Below are 12,126 nucleotides of genomic sequence, written 5' to 3'. Positions count from 1 at the left end.
ATTACTAGGGCACGGAGCGTATGAGCGGCGGAGCGGAAGAGCGGAAGAACGGAGAAGCGGTGGAGCGGTGGAGCGGAGGAGTGGAGGAGCGGAGAAGAGCGGAAGCACGGCCCACAATTAACCGAAGTCCCGCGAATTGGGAGTACCAGGGCCCGGAGCGGTGGAGCGGAGGAGCAGATGAGCGGAAGAGCGGAGAAGCGGAGGAGAGCGGAAGCACGGCCCATAATACGCCTAAATCCTGCGGATAGGGAGTACCAGGGCCATGGGCCTGATTCGCTTATGTCCAGCGGTTCGGGATTACCAGGGCCCGGAGCGGAGGAGCGGGGGAGCGGAGGAGCGGAGGAGTGGAGGTGAGCGGAAGCCCGGCCGACAATTCGCCTAAGTCCCGCGGATTGGGAGTACAAGGGCCTGGAGCCTGATTCGCTTAGGTCCAGCAGTTCATGAGTACCAGGGCCCGGAGCGGATGAGCGGCGGAGCGGATGAGCGGAAGAATGGAGAAGCGGTGGAGCGGAGGAGCGGAGGAGCGGAGGTGAGCGGAAGCATGGACCACAATATGCCTAAATCCCGGAGACAGGGAGTACCAGGGCCAGAAGGGTGATTTAATGATGTTCAGCAGTTCAGGAGTACCAGGGCCCGGAGCGGATGAGCGGCGGAGCGGATGAGCGGAAGAACGGAGAGGCGGTGGAGCGGTGGAGCGGTGGAGCGGAGGAGTGGAGGAGCGGAGGAGTGGAGGAGAGCGGAAACATGGCCAACAATATGCCTAAATCCCTGAGACAGGGAGTACCAGGGCCTGTAGCGTGATTTAATGATGTTCAGCAGTTCAGGAGTACCAGAGCCAGGTGCGGAGGAGCGGAGGAACGGAGGAACGGAGGGGCGGATGAGTGGAGGAGCGGAGGAGAGCGGAAGCCCGGTCCACATTTCGCGTGAGTCCCGCGGATAGGGAGTAACAGGGCTTGGAGCCTCATTCGCTTATGTCCAGCAGTTCAGGAGTACCAGGGCCTATAGCGGAGGAGCGGTGGAGCGGAGAAGCGGACCATTGGGCACACACATGTGAATGACTGGATGAGCTAATGTTTGTTTGGTTGTGGATGCATTTCGGCTAATGCTATTAGCACAGCTATGATGACTTAATGTGTGTATGTGTGTCAGTGTGTGTGTGTGTGTGTGTCTTTGTTTATGTGTGTGATAGTTTGTTTTGGTGGGGGGTGGGTGGGGGGGGGGGTCGTGGACAAGGAGTACCAGGGCACACACATGTGAATGAGTGGATGAGCTGTTTGTTTGGTTGTGGATGCGTTTCGGCTAAAGCTATTAGCACAGCTATGAAGACTTAAGGTGTGTGTATGTGTATATGTGTGTGTCTGTGTGTGTGTGACTGTCTTTGTGTGTGTGTGTGTGTGTGTGTGTGTGAAAGGCTCTTTTGGTGGGGGAGGGGGGGTCGCGGACAGGGATTACCATTGGGCACACACATGTGAATGAGTGGATGACCTAATGTTTGTTTGGTTGTGGATGCGTTTCGGCTAATGCTATTAGCACATCTATGATGAATTAAGGTGTGTGTGTGTGTGTGTGTGTGTTTGTTTTTTTTTTGTGTCTGTGTGAGTGTGTTCGTGTGTGTATGTGTGAGAGTTTGTTTAGGTGGGGGGGGTACCAGGGCCCTTCGCGGAGGAGCATTGGAGCGGAGAAGCGGAGGAATGGAGGAGTGGAGGTAATTTTTCTCTTCTCAAAGGCAGAGGATGGGAAGTTTGGGGGCAGTAGGACGCCTTAGACCGGCCACTGTGAGCCTTCTCCAGATATAGATCCCCCGGATGTATGATTGGAGCTCCCGGACCATTGGGCACACACATGTGAATGAGTGGATGAGCTAATGTTTGTTTGGTAGTGGATGCATTTCGGCTAATGCTATTAGCACAGCTATGATGAGTTAAGGTGTGTTGTGTGTGTGTGTGTGTGTGTGTGTGTGTGTGTGTGCGCGTGTGTGTGTTTGGGTGTTTTTGTGTGTGTGTGAGTGTGTTTAGGTGGGGGGGGGTACCAGGGCCCATAGCGGAGGAGCGGTGGAGCTGAGAAGCGGAGGAGCGGAGTAGCGGAGGTATTGTTTCTCCTCTCAGAGGCGGGGAAGCTTGGGAGCTATTAGCACAGCTATGATGACTTAAGGTGTGTGTGTGTGTGTGTGTGTTTGTGTGTTTGTGTGTTCTTGTGTGTGTGTGTGTGTGTGTGTGTGTTTGTGTGTGCGTTTGTGTATATGTGTGTAACAGTTTGTTTAGGTGGGGGGGGGGGGGCGCGGACAGGGGGTAGCTGGGCCTGGAGCGGATGAGCTGTGAAGCGGATGGAGGGCAGAAGCACGTCCCATAATTCTCCTGAGTCCGGCGGATCGGGAGTACCAGGGCCTATAGCGGAGGAGCGGTGGAGCGGAGAAGCGGACCATTGGGCACACACATGTGAATGAGTGGATGAGCTAATGTTTGTTTCGTTGTGGATGCGTTTCGGCTAATGCTATTAGCACAGCTATGATGACTTAATGTGTGTATGTGTGTCAGTGTGTGTGTGTGTGTGTGAGTGTCTTTGTGTATGTGTGTGATAGTTTGTTTTGGTGGGGGGGGGGGGGGGGTCGCGGACATGGAGTACCAGGGCGCACACATGTGAATGAGTGGATGAGCTAATGTTTGTTTGGTTGTGGATGCGTTTCGGCTAAAGCTATTAGCACAGCTATGAAGACTGAAGGTGTGTGTATGTGTGTATGTGTGTGTCTGTGTGTGTGTGTGAGTGTCTTTGTGTGTGTGTGTGTGTGTGAGAGGCTCTTTTGGTGGGGGGGGGGGGTCGCGGACAGGGAGTACCATTGGGCACACACATGTGAATGAGTGGATGAGCGAATGTTTGGTTGTGGATGCGTTTCGGCTAATGCTATTAGCACAGCTCTGATGAGTTAAGATGTGTGTGTATGTGTGTTTGTGTGTTTGTGTGTTTTTGTGTGTGTGTGAGTGATTTTGTGTGAGAGTTTGTTTAGGTGGGGGGGGGGGGAGTACCAGGGCCCATAGCGGAGGAGCGGTGGAGCTGAGAAGCGGAGGAGCAGAGGAGCGGAGGTAATGTTTCTTCTCTCAGAGGCGGAGCAGCTTGGGGGCAGCAGAACCCCTTAGACGGGCTAATGTGAGCATTCTTCGGACATAGATCCCCCGAACGTATGATTGGAGCTCCCGGACCACTGGGCACACACATGTGAATGAGAGGATGAGCTAATGTTTGTTTGGTTGTGGATGCGTTTCGGCTAATGCTATTAGCACAGCTATGATGAGTTAAGGTGTGTGTGTGTATGTGTGAGTGTGTGTGTTTGTTTTTGTGTCTGTGTGAGTGTGTTCGTGTGTGTATGTGTGAGAGTTTGTTTAAGTGGGGGGGGGGGGGGGTACCAGGGCCCATCACGGAGGAGCGGTGGAGCGGAGAAGCGGAGGAATGGAGGAGCGGAGGTAATTTTTCTCTTCTCAAAGGCAGAGGATGGGAAGTTTGGGTGCAGTAGGACGCCTTAGACCGGCCACTGTGAGCCTTCTCCAGATATAGATCCCCCGGATGTATGATTGGAGCTCCCGGACCATTGGGCACACACATGTGAATGAGTGGATGAGCTAATGTTTGTTTGGTAGTTGATGCGTTTCGGCTAATGCTATTAGCACAGCTATGATGAGTTATGATGAGTGTTTGTGTGTTTGTGTGTTCTTGTGTGTGTGTGTGTTTGTGTGTGCGTTTGTGTATATGTGTGTGACAGTTTGTTTAGGTGGGGGGGGGGGCGCGGAAAGGGGGTAGCTGGGCCTGGAGCGGATGAGCTGTGAAGCGGATGGAGGGCAGAAGCACGTCCCATAATTCTCCTGAGTCCGGCGGATCGGGAGTACCAGGGCCTATAGCGGAGGAGCGGTGGAGCGGAGAAGCGGACCATTGGGCACACACATGTGAATGAGTGGATGAGCTAATGTTTGTTTGGTTGTGGATGCATTTCGGCTAATGCTATTAGCACAGCTATGATGACTTAATGTGTGTATGTGTGTCAGTGTGTGTGTGTGTGTGAGTGTCTTTGTGTATGTGTGTGATAGTTTGTTTTGGTGGGGGGGGGGGGTCGCGGACACGGAGTACCAGGGCGCACACATGTGAATGAGTGGATGAGCTAATGTTTGTTTGGTTGTGGATGCGTTTCGGCTAATGCTATTAGCACAGCTATGATGAGTTAAGGTGTGTGTGTGTGTGTGTGTGTGAGTGTGTGTGTTTGTTTGTTTTTGTGTCTATGTGAGTGTGTTCGTGTGTGTATGTGTGAGAGTTTGTTTAAGTGGGGGGGGGGTACCAGGGCCCATCACGGAGGAGCGGTGGAGCGGAGAAGCGGAGGAATGGAGGAGCGGAGGTAATTTTTCTCTTCTCAAAGGCAGAGGATGGGAAGTTTGGGGGCAGTAGGACGCCTTAGACCGGCCACTGTGAGCCTTCTCCAGATATAGATCCCCCGGACGTATGATTGGAGCTCCCGGACCATTGGGCACACACATGTGAATGAGTGGATGAGCTAATGTTTGTTTGGTAGTGGATGCATTTCGGCTAATGCTATTAGCACAGCTATGATGAGTTAAGGTGTGTTTGTGTGTGTGTGTGTGTGTGTGTGTGTGTGTGTGCGCGTGTGTGTGTTTGTGTGTTTTTGTGTATGTTTGAGTGTGTTTAGGTGGGGGGGGGGGTACCAGGGCCCATAGCGGAGGAGCGGTGGAGCTGAGAAGCGGAGGAGCGGAGTAGCGGAGTAGCGGAGGTATTGTTTCTCCTCTCAGAGGCGGGGAAGCTTGGGAGCTATTAGCACAGCTATGATGACTTAAGGTGTGTGTGTGTGTGTGTTTGTGTGTTTGTGTGTTCTTGTGCGTGTGTGTGTTTGTGTGTGCGTTTGTGTATATGTGTGTGACAGTTTGTTTAGGTGGGGGGGGAGGCGCGGACAGGGGGTAGCTGGGCCTGGAGCGGATGAGCTGTGAAGCGGATGGAGGGCAGAAGCACGTCCCATAATTCTCCTGAGTCCGGCGGATCGGGAGTACCAGGGCCTATAGCGGAGGAGCGGTGGAGCGGAGAAGCGGACCATTGGGCACACACATGTGAATGAGTGGATGAGCTAATGTCTGTTTGGTTGTGGATGCATTTCGGCTAATGCTATTAGCACAGCTATGATGACTTAATGTGTGTATGTGTTACAGTGTGTGTGTGTGTGTGTGAGTGTTTTTGTGTATGTGTGTGATAGTTTGTTTTGGTGGGGGGGGGGGGGGGGGGTCGCGGACACGGAGTACCAGGGCGCACACATGTGAATGAGTGGATGAGCTAATGTTTGTTTGGTTGTGGATGCGTTTCGGCTAAAGCTATTAGCACAGCTATGAAGACTGAAGGTGTGTGTATGTGTGTATGTGTGTGTCTGTGTGTGTGTGAGTGTCTTTGTGTGTGTGTGTGTGTGAGAGGCTCTTTTGGTGGGGGGGGGGGGGTCGCGGACAGGGAGTACCATTGGGCACACACATGTGAATGAGTGGATGAGCGAATGTTTGTTTGGTTGTGGATGCGTTTCGGCTAATGCTATTAGCACAGCTCTGATGACTTAAGATGTGTGTGTTTGTGTGTTTTTGTGTGTGTGTGAGTGATTTTGTGTGAGTTTTTGATTAGGTGGGGGGGGGGGGGGGTACCAGGGCCCATAGCGGAGGAGCGGTGGAGCTGAGAAGCGGAGGAGCAGAGGAGCGGAGGTAATGTTTCTTCTCTCAGAGGCGGAGCAGCTTGGGGGCAGCAGAACCCCTTAGACGGGCTAATGTGAGCATTCTCCGGACATAGATCCCCCGAACGTATGATTGGAGCTCCCGGACCACTGGGCACACACATGTGAATGAGTGGATGAGCTAATGTTTGTTTGGTTGTGGATGCGTTTCGGCTAATGCTATTAGCACAGCTATGATGAGTGAAGGTGTTTGTGTGTGTGTGTGAGTGTGTGTGTTTGTTTGTTTTTGTGTCTATGTGAGTGTGTTCGTGTGTGTTTGGTTGAGAGTTTGTTTAAGTGGGGGGGGGGGGTACCAGGGCCCATCATGGAGGAGCGGTGGAGCGGAGAAGCGGAGGAATTGAGGAGCGGAGGTCATGTTTCTTCTCTCAGAGGCGGGGAAGCTTGGGGGCAGAAGAACCCCTTAGACGGCCTAATGTGAGCCTTCTCTGGAGATAGCTCCCCCAGACGTATGACCGGAGCTCCCAGACCTCTGGGCACATACATGTGAATGAGTGGATGAGCTAATGTTTGTGTGGTTGTGGATGCGTTTCGGCTAATGCTTTTAGCACAGCTATGATGACTTAAGGTGTGTATGTGTGTCTGTGTGTGTGTGTATGTGAGTGTCTTTGTTTATGTGTGTGATAGTTTCTTTTGGTGGGGGGGGGGGTCGCGGACAGGGAGTACCAGGGCACACACATGTGAATGAGTGGATGAGCTAATGTTTGTTTGGTTGTGGATGTGTTTCGGCTAATGCTATTAGCACCGCTATGAAGACTTAAAGTGTGTGTATGTGTGTATGTGTGTGTCTGTGTGTGTGTGTGAGTGTCTTTGTGTGTGTGTGTGTGTGTGTGTGTTTGTGTGTGTGAAAGGCTCTTTTGGTGGGGGAGGGGGGGGTCGCGGACAGGGATTACCATTGGGCACACACATGTGAATGAGTGGATGAGCTAATGTTTGTTTGGTTGTGGATGCGTTTCGGTTAATGCTATTAGCACATCTATGATGAATTAAGGTTTGTGTGTGTGTGTGTGTGTGTGTGTGTTTGTTTTTTTTGTGTCTGTGTGAGTGTGTCGTGTGTGTATCTGTGAGAGTTTGTTTAGGTGGGGGGGGGTACTAGGGCCCTTCGCGGAGGAGCGGTGGAGCGGAGAAGCAGAGGAATGGAGGAGTGGAGGTAATTTTTCTCTTCTTAAAGGCAGAGGATGGGAAGTTTGGGGGCAGTAGGACGCCTTAGACCGGCCACTGTGAGCCTTCTCCAGATATAGATCCCCCGGACGTATGATTGGAGCTCCCGGACCATTGGGCACACACATGTGAATGAGTGGATGAGCTAATGTTTGTTTGGTAGTGGATGCATTTCGGCTAATGCTATTAGCACAGCTATGATGAGTTAAGGTGTGTTTGTGTGTGTGTGTGTGTGTGTGTGTGTGCGCGCGTGTGTGTGTTTGTGTGTTTTTGTGTATGTGTGAGTGTGTTTAGGTGGGGGGGGGGGGGGGGGTACCAGGGCCCATAGCGGAGGAGCGGTGGAGCTGAGAAGCGGAGGAGCGGAGGAGCGGAGTAGCGGAGGTATTGTTTCTCCTCTCAGAGGCGGGGAAGCTTGGGAGCTATTAGCACAGCTATGATGACTTAAGGTGTGTGTGTGTGTGTGTGTGTTTGTGTGTTTGTGTGTTCTTGTGTGTGTGTGTGTTTGTGTGTGCGTTTGTGTATATGTGTGTGACAGTTTGTTTAGGTGGGGGGGGGCGCGGAAGGGGGGTAGCTGGGCCTGGAGCGGATGAGCTGTGAAGCGGATGGAGGGCAGAAGCACGTCCCATAATTCTCCTGAGTCCGGCGGATCGGGAGTACCAGGGCCTATAGCGGAGGAGCGGTGGAGCGGAGAAGCGGACCATTGGGCACACACATGTGACTGAGTGGATGAGCTAATGTTTGTTTGGTTGTGGATGCATTTCGGCTAATGCTATTAGCACAGCTATGATGACTTAATGTGTGTATGTGTGTCAGTGTGTGTGTGTGTGTGAGTGTCTTTGTGTATGTGTGTGATAGTTTGTTTTGGTGGGGGGGGGGGGGGGGGTCGCGGACACGGAGTACCAGGGCGCACACATGTGAATGAGTGGATGAGCTAATGTTTGTTTGGTTGTGGATGCGTTTCGGCTAATGCTATTAGCACAGCTATGATGAGTTAAGGTGTGTTTGTGTGTGTGTGTGTGTGTGTGTGTGTGCGCGCGTGTGTGTGTTTGTGTGTTTTTGTGTATGTGTGAGTGTGTTTAGGTGGGGGGGGGGGGGGGGGGTACCAGGGCCCATAGCGGAGGAGCGGTGGAGCTGAGAAGCGGAGGAGCGGAGGAGCGGAGTAGCGGAGGTATTGTTTCTCCTCTCAGAGGCGGGGAAGCTTGGGAGCTATTAGCACAGCTATGATGACTTAAGGTGTGTGTGTGTGTGTGTGTGTTTGTGTGTTTGTGTGTTCTTGTGTGTGTGTGTGTTTGTGTGTGCGTTTGTGTATATGTGTGTGACAGTTTGTTTAGGTGGGGGGGGGGCGCGGAAGGGGGGTAGCTGGGCCTGGAGCGGATGAGCTGTGAAGCGGATGGAGGGCAGAAGCACGTCCCATAATTCTCCTGAGTCCGGCGGATCGGGAGTACCAGGGCCTATAGCGGAGGAGCGGTGGAGCGGAGAAGCGGACCATTGGGCACACACATGTGACTGAGTGGATGAGCTAATGTTTGTTTGGTTGTGGATGCATTTCGGCTAATGCTATTAGCACAGCTATGATGACTTAATGTGTGTATGTGTGTCAGTGTGTGTGTGTGTGTGAGTGTCTTTGTGTATGTGTGTGATAGTTTGTTTTGGTGGGGGGGGGGGGGGGGGGGGTCGCGGACACGGAGTACCAGGGCGCACACATGTGAATGAGTGGATGAGCTAATGTTTGTTTGGTTGTGGATGCGTTTCGGCTAAAGCTATTAGCACAGCTATGAAGACTGAAGGTGTGTGTATGTGTGTATGTGTGTGTCTGTGTGTGTGTGAGTGTCTTTGTGTGTGTGTGTGTGTGTGTGAGAGGCTCTTTTGGTGGGGGGGGGGGGTCGCGGACAGGGAGTACCATTGGGCACACACATGTGAATGAGTGGATGAGCGAATGTTTGTTTGGTTGTGGATGCGTTTCGGCTAATGCTATTAGCACAGCTCTGATGAGTTAAGATGTGTGTGTATGTGTGTTTGTGTGTTTGTGTGTTTTTGTGTGTGTGTGAGTGATTTTGTGTGAGAGTTTGTTTAGGTGGGGGGGGGGGGGGAGTACCAGGGCCCATAGCGGAGGAGCGACGGAGCTGAGAAGCGGAGGAGCAGAGGAGCGGAGGTAATGTTTCTTCTCTCAGAGGCGGAGCAGCTTGGGGGCAGCAGAACCCCTTAGACGGGCTAATGTGAGCATTCTCCGGACATAGATCCCCTGTACGTATGATTGGAGCTCCCGGACCACTGGGCACACACATGTGAATGAGTGGATGAGCTAATGTTTGTTTGGTTGTGGATGCGTTTCGGCTAATGCTATTAGCACAGCTATGATGAGTTAAGGTGTGTGTGTGTGTGTGTGTGTGTGTGTGTGTGTGTGTTTGTTTGTTTTTGTGTCTGTGTGAGTGTGTTCGTGTGTGTATGTGTGAGAGTTTGTTTAAGTGTGTGGGGGGGGGGGGTACCAGGGCCCATCACAGAGGAGCGGTGGAGCGGAGAAGCGGAGGAATGGAGGAGCGGAGGTAATTTTTCTCTTCTCAAAGGCAGAGGATGGGAAGTTTGGGTGCAGTAGGACGCCTTAGACCGGCCACTGTGAGCCTTCTCCAGATATAGATCCCCCGGATGTATGATTGGAGCTCCCGGACCATTGGGCACACACATGTGAATGAGTGGATGAGCTAATGTTTGTTTGGTAGTGGATGCGTTTCGGCTAATGCTATTAGCACAGCTATGATGAGTTAAGGTGTGTGTGTGTGTGTGTGTGTGTGTGTGTGTGTGTGAGTGTCTTTGTGTGTGTTTGTGTGTTTTTGAGTTTGTGTGAGTGTGTTTAGGTGGGGGGGGGGGTACCAGGGCCAATAGCGGAGGAGCGGTGGAGCTGAGAAGCGGAGGAGCAGAGGAGCGGAGGTAATGTTTCTTCTCTCAGAGGCGGGGAAGCTTGGGGGCAGAAGAACCCCTTAGACGGCCTGATGTGAGCATTCTCCGGACATAGATCCCCTGTACGTATGATTGGAGCTCCCGGACCACTGGGCACACACATGTGAATGAGTGGATGAGCTAATGTTTGTTTGGTTGTGGATGCGTTTCGGCTAATGCTATTAGCACAGCTATGATGAGTTAAGGTGTGTGTGTGTGTGTGTGTCTGTGTGTGTGTGTGTTTGTTTGTTTTTGTGTCTGTGTGAGTGTGTTCGTGTGTGTATGTGTGAGAGTTTGTTTAAGTGTGTGGGGGGGGGGGGGGTACCAGGGCCCATCACAGAGGAGCGGAGAAGCGGAGGAATGGAGGAGCGGAGGTAATTTTTCTCTTCTCAAAGGCAGAGGATGGGAAGTTTGGGTGCAGTAGGACGCCTTAGACCGGCCACTGTGAGCCTTCTCCAGATATAGATCCCCCGGATGTATGATTGGAGCTCCCGGACCATTGGGCACACACATGTGAATGAGTGGATGAGCTAATGTTTGTTTGGTAGTGGATGCGTTTCGGCTAATGCTATTAGCACAGCTATGATGAGTTAAGGTGTGTGTTTGTGTGTGTGTGTGTGTGTGTGTGTGAGTGTCTTTGTGTGTGTTTGTGTGTTTTTGAGTGTGTGTGAGTGTGTTTAGGTGGGGGGGGGGGGTACCAGGGCCAATAGCGGAGGAGCGGTGGAGCTGAGAAGCGGAGGAGCAGAGGAGCGGAGGTAATGTTTCTTCTCTCAGAGGCGGGGAAGCTTGGGGGCAGAAGAACCCCTTAGACGGCCTGATGTGAGCCTTCTCTGGAGATAGCTCCCCCAGACGTATGACCGGAGCTGCCGGACCATTGGGCACACACATGTGAATGAGTGGATGAGCTAATGTTTGTTTGGTTGTGGATGCGTTTCGGCTAATGCTATTAGCACAGCTAATATGAGTTAAGGTGTGTGTGTGTGTATGTCTGTGTGTGTTTGTGTGTGTGTGTGTGTGTGAGTTTGTTTAGGTGGGGGGGGTCGCGGACAGGGAGTACCAGGGCCTCGAGCGGATGAGCTGAGGAGCGGAGGAGGGCAGATGCCCGGCCTTGATTCGCTTATGTCCAGCGGTTCGTGAATTCCAGGGCCCAAAGCGGAGGAGCAGTGGAGCTGAGAAGCGGAGAAGCGGAGGAGCGGAGGAGCGGAGTAGCAGAGGCATAGTTTCTCCTCTCAGAGGCGGGGAAGCTTGGGGGCATCAGAACCCCTTGGACGGGCTAATGTGAGCATTCTCCGGACATAGATCCCCCGAACGTATGAATGGAGCTCCCGGACCATTGGGCACACACATGTGAATGAGTGGATGAGCTAATGTTTGTTTGGTTGTGGATGCATTTCGGCTAATGCTATTAGCACAGCTATGATGAGTTAAGGTGTGTGTGTGTGTGTGTGTGTTGGTGTGTGTGTGTGTGTGTCTGTTTGTTTGTTTTTGTGTCTGTGTGAGGGTGTTCGTGTGTGTGTGTGTGAGAGTTTGTTTAGGTGGGGGGGGGGGTACCAAGGCCCATCGCGGAAGAGCTGTGGAGCGGAGAAGCGGAGGAATGGAGGAGCGGAGGTAATTTCTCTCTTCTCAAAGGCAGAGGATGGGAAGTTTGGGGGCAGTAGGACGCCTTAGACCAGCCACTGTGAGCCTTCTCCAGATATAGATCCCCCGGACGTATGATTGGAGCTCCCGGACCATTGGGCACACACATGTGAATGAGTGGATGAGCTAATGTTTGTTTGGTAGTGGATGCGTTTCGGCTAATGCTATTAGCACAGCTATGATGAGTTAAGGTGTGTTTGTGTATGTGTGTGTGTGTGTGTGTGCGTTTGTGTGTTTGTGTGTTTTTGTGTGTGAGTGAGTGTGTTTAAGTGGGGGGGGTACCAGGGCCCATAGCCGAGGAGCGGTGGAGCTGAGAAGCGGAGGAGCGGAGTAGCGGAGGTATTGTTTCTCCTCTCAGAGGCGGGGAATCTTGGGAGCTATTAGCACAGCTATGATGACTTAAGGTGTGTGTGTGTTTGTGTGTTTGTGTGTTCTTGTGTGTGTGTGTGTGTGTGTTTTTGTGTGTGCGTTTGTGTATATGTTTGTGACAGTTTGTTTAGGTGGGGGGGGGGCGCGGACAGGGGGTAGCTGGGCCTGGAGCGGATGAGCTGTGAAGCGGATGGAGGGCAGAAGCACGTCCCATAATTCTCCTGAGTCCGGCGGATCGGGAGTACCAGGGCCCATAGCGGAGGAGCGGTGGA

This window comes from Fistularia commersonii, unplaced genomic scaffold (genome assembly GCF_037954325.1).
Source record: "Fistularia commersonii isolate RoL2024-O1a breed Wild unplaced genomic scaffold, RoL_Fcom_v1.0 HiC_scaffold_55, whole genome shotgun sequence".
NCBI lineage: Eukaryota > Metazoa > Chordata > Actinopteri > Syngnathiformes > Fistulariidae > Fistularia > Fistularia commersonii.
The sequence above is the reverse complement of the archived record's forward strand: the minus strand, read 5'-3'. Positions refer to the sequence as shown.